Source organism: Ambystoma mexicanum, chromosome 1q, assembly GCF_040938575.1.
Source record: "Ambystoma mexicanum isolate Mex_15411 chromosome 1q, UKY_AmexF1_1, whole genome shotgun sequence".
NCBI lineage: Eukaryota > Metazoa > Chordata > Amphibia > Caudata > Ambystomatidae > Ambystoma > Ambystoma mexicanum.
Genome location: NC_090922.1, coordinates 172498174 through 172512051, shown reverse-complemented (window position 1 = coordinate 172512051; position 13878 = coordinate 172498174). Strand labels below are relative to the sequence as shown.

Genomic DNA, 13878 nt, shown 5'->3' with positions numbered 1-13878 from the left:
CACATACCACCCTATTCCTTTCCCGGCATGCTGTGGTAAATGGGCACATACCCAGCAGTTTGTTTTCTTTAGGATTGCATGTGTCATGTTCATTATCAGAAGTACGGTGTTATTTCTAAAACCTTCCCTGTGTTTTTCTTCCATTGGGGGTAGGGTATAAGTGATCACCTGAACCGGGCTTTCAGTAGTGGATATATTAATTATTGGTAAAAACATTTCTATTGGGTGTATTGTTTCTACCCACCATAATATTAGGGCTGTCGATATTGGTGCTACCACGCTCATAAAGCACATTATTATCGTTAGTGTCAGCATATAATTTGTTTTACCATGCGTTTTTCTTAAACTTATAGTCTTTATAACTGACTCATTCTCAGCGGTTGTAGTGCAGGAGGAGGCTGGAACCGGTCCCAGCATGTTTCTCGTCGTCCTTCTTCTTCCTTATCACAGTTCGTTGTGGATATCTCTCTTCGTCGCGCTTGTTCTGATGTCTATAAATTCAATGGAATTCTCACAATTCAGTTTTGCCTGTCCTTTTTAGCCTGGATTCGATTATTCATTTTTAGGCCAGATCACTTGTCCCTTCTTATACTGCTCAGAGGACCTTTGATCAGTTATCGCCTCAGTATCATGTGCGCCCAGCTTGTCCGCTCTGGTTCCGGACACATGTACTGTTAATCAATTATCTCACTTGCCATAGTACCATGTGCGCCCAGCTTGTCCGTTCTGGTTCAGGACACATGTACTTTTTATGATCGCACCGAGGAGCCGCGAGTCTTGAATTGTCCGACTTGCACAATTCTCACGCTTTTCTCCTCTACACCCCTGGTTCCTTCTCCGTCCATGAGCTGAACCAGAGGTTGACCTAAACACCAAATGCGGATCACTTTGCCTTCCGAGGACGCAGGTTGTATCGCCTTGCTCCTGGTATCGTATGATCCGTGAACAGTGCTGGTGCGTAGGGCTGTGGGCCATTGTGACCATTGCAGTCACATATGAATTTGGCAACATCCAGTTTCTAGTTCCCTTGTCCACCCAACAACCCTCCAAATCCAACTCAGCAGATCCCTCTGCCCATCCCTGTATTTCATCGGCCGTAGCCTCGGCCTACATTTCTTTGACAGTCGCAACTCCATCTTCTATCATACAGGGTTCTTCCTCTGTCTGAACCGTCATCATCTTGGTATTCAAATCAGTGGCAGTTTGTTTCGCAATCCTGTCTGCAAACGCGTTTCCCTCTCCTATTTTGAATGTTACTTTTTTATGTGCCTCGCATTTCACTATTGCTAGGCGCTTTGGAAACGTGAGTGCAGACAGCAATCGTACAATCAAAGGGCCATGTTGAATTCTGGCACCATGTGATGTCAGAAACCCTCTCTCGGCCCAGAGTCAGCCAAAGTTATGAACCACTCCAAACGCGTACTGACTATCAGTATATATATTCACATTCAAATTTTCAGAAATCTCGCAGGCTCGGTTACTGCTATTATTTCCACGGCTTGTGCTGAATTATAGGGGATTCTTTTACTTTCTTTTACTTTCTGCAACACTCTAGGGTAGTGATAGCGTATGCGGCATTTGTCGTGCCATCTGGTAATTTAAAACATGAGCCGTCACAAAATAACTCTCCATCCGGCTCTTTCTGTGGAATATCACTTAAATCAACTCTCCCCTTGGTTTCTTCCTCAGTGACCATTAAGCAATCGTGGGGGGGTGATTCATTCTTCCCAATTTCTTTTATGGTTAGTGGCATTAATTCTGCAGGATTCAAAGCGCTACACCTCATAATTTGGATATGGGGCGCGAACAAGATAATCTCATATCTTGTCAATCTAGCAGAGGTGAGGTGTTGCGTCTGTGTCCTATTTAATAGAACGTCTATGGCATGTGGCACCATCAAAATTAAAGTGTGCCCCAATACCATCCCTTCCGTTTGTTTCACTGACGCAGCAGCCGCCGCGACAGATCGCAAACATTGTGGTAGTGCGCGCGCTACAGGGTCCAGCGCAGAAGAAAAATAGCCGCACGGCCTATTTCTTCCACCTTGTTCCTGTGTCAAAACCACCAATCCACATCCTTCACTTTCACACACAAATGGTCTAAAAATGTTCTTATAGTTCGGCGTACCCAAAACTGGAGCCGAGCATAATGCAGTTTTTAATCCATCAAATGCTCTCTGACATTCCTCATCCCACTGCAAAGGCATAACCACATCTTTTCTAGTCAAATTCACTAATGGTTTCACAATTAACGCAAAATTAGCAATCCATTGTCGGCAATATGAAGCCATGCCTATTATGGCTCCGACTCCTTTTTGTGTCTTTGGAATAGGCATACAAGAAATACTTTCTATGCGTTCTGGCGTTAGTCTTCTCCCTCCTTTCGAAAGTAGGTAGCCCAAATAAGCTACCTCCTTTCGATTATACTGAAATTTCTTCAAACTAGCTTTATGGCCATGTGCCGCTAGGTGTGACAGTAGTAATACAGTGCTTTCTTTACAAATCTCCTCTGTGTCTGCAGCTAGCAATAAATAGTCTATGTATTGCAAAAGTACACAACCCACGGGTAATTCCAGCATGTCTAGCTGTTCTTTTAATGCTCTACTATAAATACTTGGACTTTCCGTATAACCTTGCGGAATCCGCTTAAATGTATATGATCGTCCTCCTAATGTGAACGCACACAAATATCTACTGTCCTTGTCCACTGGAATACTAAAGAATGCGTTTTTCAAATCTATTACACTAAAATATTCTGCTGAAACAGGTGTCATTGTCAATATTGTAGTGACGTCTGGCACTAGAGGAAATAGCGGATCTACTACCTTATTCAATGCACGTAGATCAATTATGAAACGGTAGGGTACCTCATTACCTCCTTTTTTATAAACCGGAAGAATCAGGCTGTTACATGTACTGCCTGTGATTTCCTCTATTACCCCTAATTTCACCAAATCGGTAACAATACTCTTCAATCCTTTCTCACCTTCAACCGAAATTTTGTATTGGGGTATTCACGGTAGGGTAACACCTTCTTTTAAAATAATCTTTACTGGCTCTATCTTTAAACATCCCACATGGTTGTCATGCATTGCCCATATACAGGCTGGTACTTTACTTAGTTCCCCTGGTAACGCTTCAGACATGAATTCTGACACAGGGGCATCGTTTGGCCATATCGTTAGAAACACTCCGTCTGCCGTGCAATGTATAACGGAACCTAGTTTTTTTCACAAATTTAATCCCAACAAATTTTCTCCATAATTTTCTGTTAGAAGGAAAGGACAATGTTCGGTAAATGGTCCTATGGTAACTGGGACTGGTTTGGACACTGGGTTTATGACTGGTGTACCTGCGAACCCTACGGAAATATTCTTTTGCCCTGACAGTGGTATATCCGGAACCAAGTGGTGGTCTATTGAACACTTTTGCGCTCCTGTATCTACAAGAAAGCGGTGCTCCTCATTCCCGACTCATTTCTACGTAGGGTCCTCTCTGATTCACAGGAATAGACACTGGTTCCGACCCCTGTCCTGGGCTGTCCTATTGGGGAAATAACACATCATCCGATGTGTAATCATTACTATTACTGTAATACGTGTTTGGCTATGTATCGAAAACATTTCCACTCTTCCCTCTATTTCCCCCACTCTGATTTCCATATTGTTGATTTTGCTGTCCCTGACTCTGGTTTGGGGCATTTTGGTTTTGGCCTTGGTTTTGATTACCTCCGTTATTATGATGCAGCTGCATACTATTCCTATTTGGTCCATTCGCTCCTGGGTGTCCTCTATGCTGTCTCCTCTGACCAGACCCATTTATATTCGGTAGATGCGGGCATTGCGCTCGCCAATGCCCTTCCTCTTTACAATATGCACACTGATTCGGCCCCACTGTTCCCCCATGCATATTCGAACTACTCCTTCCTTGTGCGTCCCCTCGCCCTCCATTATGTCCTACTACTTGCTGCATTTATACCTGTGTTCTAATTAGACATTCCTTCAAGTCTGCCCCCACCTGTTTTAGCACCGATAATTTGTTCACCATCTCCTTCTGCCCCGGCGAAAGTAACTGCTGCCGTTTATTATGCGACCCCTTTTTTCCGTTCCCAGGTCTCCCGACTTCCCTACTCCTGTACCCAGGTGTAGTAAACATTTCGGCATAGTCATTATCTAATTCATCTTTAAGCTCAAAAAGTCTATACACATGTTCTCTCACATCTTCATCCCTCTCCCTACAGCGTGCTAATGCATTCAAATCTAACAATCGCTGCGGTGGTAATTTCCCAATTAGCTGTTTCCATCTCTCCACCAAATATTCACCCATGCATTCCAACGCTACCCGTCTTTTGTTGCTTCTACGAAAGTCATATATCGAAGCCAATGTTGCCGTCCCATCATTCCGGCCTGTATACATCTCTGCCTGTTGCTGCAATTCCACCTTCCTTTCCTTGCTGATTGCGCTGTGGGTTACCCTCGTGCACTCCCGTTGGTCAGTCCCGCCTCTTGCCCCCGTGGTTTCAACTTCAACCCCGGTCGTAACGGACGGTACCGAGTCTGTGTCTAAGGCGGGAGGTGCGGATGGGACGATGGGAACAGCGAGTGTCTGTTGTGGGCCTGGTTGGCTAGTAGGAAGAGTTACGTGCGCGGTCTGTGGCTGTGGGAGGGCTTGAGCTACCGGAGGGGGAGCTTGGGCTACGGGCGGGTCTGGGCAATAGCTACTGACGTATCTGGTCTTACTTCTGATCTTGGGCCTTGTTTCGTATGGGTCAATATATTTTCTATCAATTAATCTGTCATGTGTAATTCTCGTTGTGGGTATATCTTTTCTATATTCAACTGGTCACGCCTGCCTGCCCTTCTTAGACTCTAAGTCCACTCCTCCTCTTCTTTTTCTTCCGCTACCTTACCTTTTGATTTATGCCTGTGCGCATGCTTTGCTCTGCTTTTAAATCGGAGCATTGCTTCCTTTTTCCAGTCTTTAAATAGTTTCAAATGCTGCAGGACGCGCTTTCTTTCTTATCAACACCCTTTCCAAGTCATCTATCCTCGCCATCTCAAAACTACCATTAATCGGCCACTGATGGTCTTGTTGCTTTCTGGTTTGCCTATGCCAAGTCTCACAAAATACTATCGCACCCACTCCCTACTTCACATACATCTCATACGCCGGCGTTCCCCCAGGTGGTACAATTTGTCCATTTTCCAAAGATTGTCTACCACAGCAGAAAAACCCCGCTAAGGTGGACAATACCCCAGGCATGTTTCAACCTTCCCCCTGGTTAATCAACCTTACCTAGGGCGTTTGATTTTGCAAAGTCAACTCTCAACCAATATCAGGATACTTTGAATCGGGGAATGACTCACCTGATAAATCAAGTCGTCTGTATACTGACGCACCAAAGGACGTCGTGTCTGCGTTTCTTGGCTTCCGCCTCGTTTCGGGACCCTCGCCTCCTTGTTCTCTAGCCAGGCATGTCGATCAGGGATCAGATGTGTGCAGATCTGCAAAGGAGTCTCATCACTTTTACAGGGCACCCCGAACACCTCTTGATCCCGGCTCCATCGTCCCGTCCTCGCCGTTCTCTGCCTTTCTCAATTAAAACGTTACGCGAAGGAACAAGTGGGAGAGGGTCCCTGTTCGGGCGCCATCTTGAAAGGGGCCCCTATGGGACCCTGACGTCTATGGAAACAAGGCGGGTCACCACACACGATAGAGACGCCAGACACAAGGTTGTATTCCCAAAGCTAGGGTTTTATTGCAAAGCAAAAGTCTCAGTTGGCCAACTCGGTCTCACGCCCCGCGACGTGTATCTCTAGACCTTGAGGGACGCAAGAGAGTGAATTACGTACATCAGTTACATATATACAAAATGCATATCAAACAATCAGCTATGACATGGTTAACACCCCTCTTTATTGGGTTTCTTTGAACTTGGTATGATGATGGACATCTCCGACCACTATGACACCTTCAAACATCTATTCTAGTAACAATTTGCAATTTGTGAGTGCGTAGGCATCTTTCGGTTATTGAATAGAACACAGCGCTTCTGTTCTTGGAAGCGAACTACATACGGGGGGAGTTGCATTCCGGACCTTGCTATCTATCAGGTGCTATTCACGTCCTGGGAGCCGACATGCTCTTAGCGGGCTCAGCAACGGGGAGGCATTAGAAAAGCATAATTCAAGCCTTTAGCGGTATTATTCTAACATATTCTACCATATAACGAGACTGGCTGGCAGCTGTGAAATGATTAAATGCCCTGCAGCTCTGCTTCAAGGCTACATTAAGGAGGGAGCCGGGCATTCTTCCTGGCGCTGCCTACGTTTGTGTTTCAGCGAACTCTTGTTATCCTCTCGGTCTGCCCTTTTCACATACTGACAACAATGTTCCACAGTCGAGCAGTGTAAGCGGAAAATATACTGCTAAGCAATAGGAACAGAAAGCAATGAGCAATGGTTAGAAAACAAAATGGCGATTCTTGTTACATCAAAATGGCCGTTCATTGGCAAACTCGAAAACCTATATTCTGTCGCATCGTGCATGAGACGGTTGGTCCCCGGCCACCAAAATGCGTTTGCGGTCTCAAATTAGAGGTATCCGTATTTCTAGACTGACACTCGCACTGACAAGACAGATCAACGCCATCTCATCCGCCACTGCTTACACTTGTAAGCTCATCAATGCCAGCAGACCTTAACTCTCACCCTCCAACTGCACCACCTTAGCTAGAGCGCTAGTCCTTTCCAAAGTCGATTATTGTAACGCTCTATACCTGGGCACCAGCCAGAAAAACATGAATAAGCTGCAAGTTATCCAAAATAACGCCCTTCGAGCAGCCCTGAACATACCCAAACATAATCACATCTCCGACGTCGGACGCTCATGCCAATGGCTATATATACCGCAGAGAATTGAATATAAAACCCTCTCACTCACTCACAAATTCCTATCTAACCAAGCGCCCAGATACCTATCCGACAACTTCACTCACCACACCCCATCCCGTCCAACCAGATCAGCTCAAACACACTGCTTAAATATCCCCAGATACAAACTCCAAAAAGCAGGAGGCTCTAGCTTCCCTGTGCTTGCCACTAAACTCTGGAACGCACTACCACTCGATCTTAGATCTGAACCGTCCTTTCATAGATTCAGACACAGTGCCAAAACCTGGTTACTGACCAAAGAAGCCTAGAACGCCCATCTCTACCCTATTATCGCATCTGCTGCCTGCAACCCGTGTAAATTCTTCCTTGTTTGCAATACCTTGCACATTACCTGTAACTGTTTGATAATGCTCTAAACTTTCTGTGGTGTCCACCTACGGACAATGCTGTATTATATTGTTATGTTGTAATCAATTCAAGCGCCTGGATGCCCCAGGGCCAGGCGGCGCTATATAAATAATAAACTAAACTAAACTAAACAACAGGATTTGAGAACATGAGACAAATGGCAAGCATAAAAGTTTGGCATGAATCGGGGTGCTTTTAGGGTTCAATGACGGATATATGGGCATTCTACCCTCTGCACCCAGGCACCAATAAAACACAGTGCCCCAGACCTAGGTGCCCGTTTTAGGAGTTTTGATCTACCTGATGCCTCATGATCCGCACGGACATGTGTTGTTTCTATGGAGGATATATTGGCGCATGGGATTAGGGCTATGGTGGGTGTCCTCATCTGTGTAAATCCAACAGATTGTCCACAAGATTGTGGAACTCTCCCGTCCCCTGCACACCCTTTATACTGTAGAAACAGTCAATATTTCTATACAATGGTAATATTCAGTTTCTTTCAGAAAAAAGAAGAAATTAATGAGAGAAGCTAATTCATGACACTATTATAATAAAACAGAATGATGGGGACCATCGGTTTTAATTGAATTTTAAATTAATTGTTATAGATATGAATTTCAATTCATTCATCATCCAGTCTTTGTAAACATAATAACATAAATGTGTTCATTTTGAGGTTACATTCAATATTATAATACAAGGGCATACAAGGTACTCATCACACTTTCTATACAATAGGCTTTTCACATGGTATATCCACAGAAAGTAATGATGAATATTTTCTCGACGCGTTTCGGGGTGTCCCCTTCTTCAGGAATTGATAGCCCTCTTCATTGCCGTTAATCTTTGTTTCGTCTATAATGTATGATACAATGATCAAATTTTAGATTCTCACTGATAACTGTCATTTAACTCTTGGGAGAAATTTTTAATAATAATCACCTGGATGTTCAATGTGGAATATCCTAACTGGATTTATTATCAATAGCAATATCAGCCCAATAATGGTTATTCAACCTGTAGATGTGATAAAAAGACAATAGGGAAAGCTCAATTAAAAACGGGATCTTAATTCATGAAGGAAAATCTAGTCATGTAATATCTAAGAAAAAATATTACCTTTCGGTATTTCTGTAAAAAGCTACTACATCCATGGAATGGGTCGCTGTGGTATGTAGAGAGTCCTCAGGTACGGAGGTAGTGCAGTAATGGGCGATTCCTCCACTCGTGTCTGTAAAAACACGTATATATACTATATTAGATACACGAAAACAATGGGGTGGGATCATTCTGTGGAGAGTATTCTGTGAAGGCCTCTAGGCTCATGATATGCAATTGGGGAGCTGTTTACAAAGGATTCTCTTACCTCCTTCCTGAGAAGATGGCCGGTGCTGTAGCTCGAACCGTTCTACACGGTTTTCGCTAAAGATGGCCACTATTTACATTATGACGTCATCACGTCGAAGCGTGACGACGTCACTATGTTTAGAACGTCAGCGTGTGACGGGAAAACAGACGTCATACGGACATATTTTAGAAAACAATGTGTAATTAACCAATAGTATATAGGTGTATATCTATACTGGTGCAGGGAGTTTGAGTCAAATGAAATAAAGGTGAAAAGAGTCTAAAGATAAATGTGAGGAGTGTCTCATGTAACTTCTGGGAAATCTATTGTTTACCACGGACAAAAGTTAATCGAATATTGGACATCCGTGTGTTTACTATTTCAAGAGAAGCATGCTCACATTCTATGGTCTGTAACTTAATACATCCTATGTCAGTAAAAAATCATCCTAAGTGAACTGAACAAATTCAAAAATGTATTTAACAGCAATTGATATTGTATCCACACTGGGTTTCTGATTGGGTCAGGGGAAACAGTATTTAGTTACAAAAATGAGGCTAAACTGTAATTTTCGTTCATCCCATTGGGAGCTAGGCTGTTTAGTCTCTCTATCCAGAAGATTTCCCTCTGGTTCATACGTCTGGCATGATTGCCACCTCTTGGGGCTCTGTTCACAATTTCCAAAATCACAACCTTTAGTTGAGAAATATTATGTTTCTTTATGGAAAAATGTCTTGCTACAGGTGAGTTAACACTGTTGGTACGTATGTTACTTTTGTGTTCATTCCAGCGCTCCTTGGCTTTCCTTTGTGTCTGTCCAACATAGTAAATGCCGCATGGGCAGCTTAAACCATAAATGATTGATTTCGTGTCACAAGTGGCAAAATCCTTTAGTGGGATTTTTTGGCCATTTGATGGGTGTCTTACATAGCTTCCCTTCATTATGTTGTTACAATTGCCACAACTGAGACAGGCAAACGTACCTATTTTCCTCTTGGTGAGGGTTCTTTGATTGTCCACTCTCGGTCTTTCTGCTTTAACTAGGCTATCCCTGAAGTTCCGACCCCTCTTGTAGGCGATTATGGGTGGTTCAGGAAATAGTCTCTTTAGTTGTGGATCCAATTTGATTATACCCCAGTTCTTCTTGATCATCCTTGTTATGTGATGACTCTGTGCTGAATATCTTAAAGCGTAGAGAAATGGGATCTCCTTAGATCTATTTCTTGATATACGGAGGTCTTTCCTCTCCAATGTGAGTGTTTTTTCTTCTGCTTTCTTGATGATAGACTCTGGATAGCCTCTTTCCTTGTATCTTTGTGTCATCAATAGGTTTTCATTCCTCAGGGTGTCAGTTGTTGAGATAATTCTCTTTAGTCTAAGGAATTGACTGTAGGGCAAATTATTCTTTAAATGCGTCGGATGATGGCTCCTGAAGTGTAACGTGTTGTTAACATCGGTGGGTTTGTGATAAATATTGGTGATTATCCCATCTTCCCCAATCTCTAGTTCAACGTCCAAAAAATGTAGTTTAGGGGTTCCAATTTCCATCGTGAATTTGATTCTGTCGTGGCCTGAATTGATGTATTTTAGGAATTCCTCTAGTTCGTGATGTTGTCCTCTCCAAATGACGAAAACATCGTCAATGTATCTTTTCCAGGTGATGATTTTTTTGCTAAATTTTGTTGGTATCAAAATCCATTTCATCTCCAAATGGTACATGAATAGATTAGCATAGGCTGGGGCCATTGCTGACCCCATTGAAGTTCCTGATGCTTGTAAATAGTACTGCGTCCTGTATCTGAAATAGTTGTTAATGAGTATAATTTTGCTTAATTTCATTAGGAAGGTTTTGTTTGCTTCACATTCATTTCTTAGTAGACACCATTCGAGTGCTTCCAAACCGTCTTGATGTGGGATGCATGTATATAGACTCTGTACATCAAACGAAACCAGTAGATCATTTCTGTTAATATCTGTTAAGGTGTCTAGGTGATTGAGAAAATCTGTGGTATCTTTAAGATATGTTGTGGTTGTTTGGACTATGGGTTGTAATGCCTTGTCCACATAAACTGCTAGTGGGTTGAAGATACTATCAGTTCCCGCAACAATCGGTCTGAGGGGGGGTTTTGTCAAGTTCTTATGTATTTTTGGCAGTCCATAGAAGATTGGAGTAATAGGATGTTCATTAATCAAAAACAATTTAGTCTTGTTGGAAATCCATCCTTGGTCCTCAGCTTCCTCAAGCGTAGTTTCAATAATGCTTGATATTTCTCTGACCGGATCTTGTTCAATTTTTATGTACGTGTTCTCATCTGTTAGGAGCTCTAAAATCTTCTCCTCATAGTATGTAGTGTCCATAATAACTATGGCCCCTCCTTTGTCTGCCGGTTTTAGGGTCAGGCTTCTGTCATCCGCAAGGTTCTTGATGATTTCATTCTGCCTTCTCCTGGTATTGTAGTTCCTTGTTCTGGTGAAATTAACCCTTTTGAGATCTTTTATCATCTGTTCTTCAAACATTCTGATGGTTATGTTATTGACTTGAGGGTCGAAATGACTCTTGGGTTTCATTTCTAAGTATTGATGTGGCTCTTGTGTAGTGTTGATTCCCATTTGTGAATCAAAAAAGACTTTGAGTCTCATTTTCCGTGCCAGTCTGTGAAGATTGATTTTTTCTTCCAGCAAATTGGAATTCTGGGTTGGTATAAATGTTAAACCTAGGTTCAATGTGTCCGTTTGGTCTTTGGATAGTGGTTTTGATGAAATATTAACAACTAGTTGTTTGGTTTGTTCCGCGATCTTAGATTTCTTATTGCCTCTTCGCGTAGTCTTTTGTCTAAAAAAACCGAGGGAGTGGTTTGTGCGTTAGAGGTAGTCGCTTCTTGTGATGTATGTATAATCGGTCCACTTTCCGCGTTCTCCCTATTGATAACTTCGTCCCCACTTGTAGGTATTTCGCTACTGGATCCACTTGGTTCTTGTCCCGGTATTGGTGTTTTGTGGTTTTGTGGTCTTCTACCTGGTGCGGTTTTGTTTTGTGCGTAGTATTCTTGCCAGGAGTATACTATATCCTGAAGATAATCCAACGTATCTCTTCTGAATTTTCGGACTTTGCGTTGTTCTATGTCCTTTTTGTAGTTGTCCAATGTTCTGTTCACTTCCTCTATGATGGTTGTTAATTCCTCTTTGTTTTTAAATTTCGACAGTTGTTCTGTCAGGTCTTCGATTTCACTGTCGAGTTTGCTGACAGATTTTGCTAATTCCTCGATTGTCAATAATATAAGATCCAAAGAGCATTTATTTAAGATCTGCTCCCATTTCTTCACAAAATCTGGGTTGTCCTTGCACAGTGTGGGTCTTAAATATACCCTTAGTCCTCTTGGGATTCTTTGTGCTCGGTAGTATTGTGCTAATGTAGTAGCGTGTAGTTTTTGCGATATCTCCCTTCTGATGACCCTCTCCAATTGTGTAATAAGTTTCTCTGGACTAGTCGTTGTTGGTGTGGTTGTTTCGATTTCCTTCAAAAGCCCTAAAATTCGTGTGGCTTCCTCTTCGTTAAATGCCAAAGTTGTGGCGTGTTTTTCTGTAATTGCATTGATCTTTGAAAAAGACATCCCTTAGGGAGGCGGAGGTGATTGTTAGTATTTCTATTGGGTGCTGCTATGGCTGTTGTGTCACTCCCTAAGCATTTTTAGGGGGGCAGAGAGCAAGAATCCAATATTTGTGTTGCCTAGCGCACACCTAGGTTTAAGGTTTTTTTACAGGATTTGTTGAAAATTTACGGGGTGCCGGGGAGAATAACAACCTTGACACTGGGTTGTTTTAACCTATGTAAATCCAACAGATTGTCCACAAGATTGTGGAACTCTCCCGTCCCCTGCACACCCTTTATACTGTAGAAACAGTCAATATTTCTATACAATGGTAATATTCAGTTTCTTTCAGAAAAAAGAAGAAATTAATGAGAGAAGCTAATTCATGACACTATTATAATAAAACAGAATGATGGGGACCATCGGTTTTAATTGAATTTTAAATTAATTGTTATAGATATGAATTTCAATTCATTCATCATCCAGTCTTTGTAAACATAATAACATAAATGTGTTCATTTTGAGGTTACATTCAATATTATAATACAAGGGCATACAAGGTACTCATCACACTTTCTATACAATAGGCTTTTCACATGGTATATCCACAGAAAGTAATGATGAATATTTTCTCGACGCGTTTCGGGGTGTCCCCTTCTTCAGGAATTGATAGCCCTCTTCATTGCCGTTAATCTTTGTTTCGTCTATAATGTATGATACAATGATCAAATTTTAGATTCTCACTGATAACTGTCATTTAACTCTTGGGAGAAATTTTTAATAATAATCACCTGGATGTTCAATGTGGAATATCCTAACTGGATTTATTATCAATAGCAATATCAGCCCTATAATGGTTATTCAACCTGTAGATGTGATAAAAAGACAATAGGGAAAGCTCAATTAAAAACGGGATCTTAATTCATGAAGGAAAATCTAGTCATGTAATATCTAAGAAAAAATATTACCTTTCGGTATTTCTGTAAAAAGCTACTACATCCATGGAATGGGTCGCTGTGGTATGTAGAGAGTCCTCAGGTACGGAGGTAGTGCAGTAATGGGCGATTCCTCCACTCGTGTCTGTAAAAACACGTATATATACTATATTAGATACACGAAAACAATGGGGTGGGATCATTCTGTGGAGAGTATTCTGTGAAGGCCTCTAGGCTCATGATATGCAATTGGGGAGCTGTTTACAAAGGATTCTCTTACCTCCTTCCTGAGAAGATGGCCGGTGCTGTAGCTCGAACCGTTCTACACGGTTTTCGCTAAAGATGGCCACTATTTACATTATGACGTCATCACGTCGAAGCGTGACGACGTCACTATGTTTAGAACGTCAGCGTGTGACGGGAAAACAGACGTCATACGGACATATTTTAGAAAACAATGTGTAATTAACCAATAGTATATAGGTGTATATCTATACTGGTGCAGGGAGTTTGAGTCAAATGAAATAAAGGTGAAAAGAGTCGAAAGATAAATGTGAGGAGTGTCTCATGTAACTTCTGGGAAATCTATTGTTTACCACGGACAAAAGTTAATCGAATATTGGACATCCGTGTGTTTACTATTTCAAGAGAAGCATGCTCACATTCTATGGTCTGTAACTTAATACATCCTATGTCAGTAAA

The 13878-nt window shown here is 42.1% G+C and overlaps 1 protein-coding gene and 1 long non-coding RNA gene across 3 annotated transcripts in view; one reads left to right on the top strand and one right to left on the bottom strand.

The window, feature by feature from the left end:
* MTHFSD (methenyltetrahydrofolate synthetase domain containing) overlaps positions 1–13878 on the top strand; it is a 536715-nt gene that overhangs the window by 28700 nt on the left and 494137 nt on the right. The window lies entirely within an intron of this gene.
* On the bottom strand, positions 7849–8909 carry LOC138526146 (uncharacterized). The gene is made up of 2 exons (XR_011283510.1): positions 8246–8909; positions 7849–8158 (listed from the first exon to the last, which is right to left on the bottom strand). It is a non-coding gene; the product is annotated as an uncharacterized lncRNA (long non-coding RNA).